Genomic DNA, 1,656 nt, shown 5'->3' on the forward strand with positions numbered 1-1,656 from the left:
TTGGTAGTAATTCATTCAAATTACCCCTAATGAGTCAATATGGATAAATATCAACACAACATCGTGCTCAAATAGAAATAAATTTCTACCTCATACTTGGGATCGAACGCTAGCCCCTTCTAATGAAAGGCCAGGTCGAAACCAACCATGCCACGAGAGCCCATAAAAGGAAATTTGAACCTGACACTAATCTAGCTGTCCGAGGATTTACCTGGTGAGACATCAGTCTCTTTACCAGCGAGTTTTACCAGATTTCCCCGGGCCACCACGTGACACAATTGGTAGTAATTCATTCAAATTACCCCTAATGAGTCAATATGGATAAATATCAACACAACATCGTGCTCAAATAGAAATAAATTTCTACCTCATACTTGGGATCGAACGCTAGCCCCTTCTAATGAAAGGCCAGGTCGAAACCAACCATGCCACGAGAGCCCATAAAAGGAAATTTGAACCTGACACTAATCTAGCTGTCCGAGGATTTACCTGGTGAGACATCAGTCTCTTTACCAGCGAGTTTTACCAGATTTCCCCGGGTAATTTGAATGAATTACTACCAATTGTGTCACGTGGTGGCCCGGGGAAATCTGGTAAAACTCGCTGGTAAAGAGACTGATGTCTCACCAGGTAAATCCTCGGACAGCTAGATTAGTGTCAGGTTCAAATTTCCTTTTATGGGCTCTCGTGGCATGGTTGGTTTCGACCTGGCCTTTCATTAGAAGGGGCTAGCGTTCGATCCCAAGTATGAGGTAGAAATTTATTTCTATTTGAGCACGATGTTGTGTTGATATTTATCCATATTGACTCATTAGGGGTAATTTGAATGAAGTACTACCAATTGTGTCACGTGGTGGCCCGGGGAAATCTGGTAAAACTCGCTGGTAAAGAGACTGATGTCTCACCAGGTAAATCCTCGGACAGCTAGATTAGTGTCAGGTTCAAATTTCCTTTTATGGGCTCTCGTGGCATGGTTGATTTCGACCTGGCCTTTCATTAGAAGGGGCTAGCGTTCGATCCCAAGTATGAGGTAGAAATTTATTTCTATTTGAGCACGATGTTGTGTTGATATTTATCCATATATATATATATATATATATATATATATATATATATATATATATATATATATATATATATATATATATATATATATATATATACACGCACACGCTCACGCGCGCACACACACACACACACACACACACACACACACAAATAACAGCAGCAAAGTATATATGCAAATACAATTAGGCATACTGTGCATTTGTATGATAGTGTAGATCATGAATATTAATATCTTGCAGGCATTTACAATGTAAGGTACATAATTCTTCAAAATAGAAACCAGGTGTCACTGAGATCAGGACTGCTTTTAAAAAAGTAAAAATCTATGAAGCTTGTAGATCTCTTTTCATATGAATGGATTGCGTTTGTAAATTCCATTTCATATATTTTGGTTATTATCAAGACATACGTTTATAAACCTGGGTTCTACATGATGTTTGTTATACTTTACTTACTTTAATATCTAATGTGCTTTTCTGGTCCTGTACTGCAAGGGAACTTTACTCCTTACAGGACCTTCATAGTAATTTTATCATGTTCATTCCAAGGGATTCATTATTTTAGACTGCATATTGCTTGCTTATTGTC

Source organism: Palaemon carinicauda, chromosome 31 (genome assembly GCF_036898095.1).
Source record: "Palaemon carinicauda isolate YSFRI2023 chromosome 31, ASM3689809v2, whole genome shotgun sequence".
NCBI lineage: Eukaryota > Metazoa > Arthropoda > Malacostraca > Decapoda > Palaemonidae > Palaemon > Palaemon carinicauda.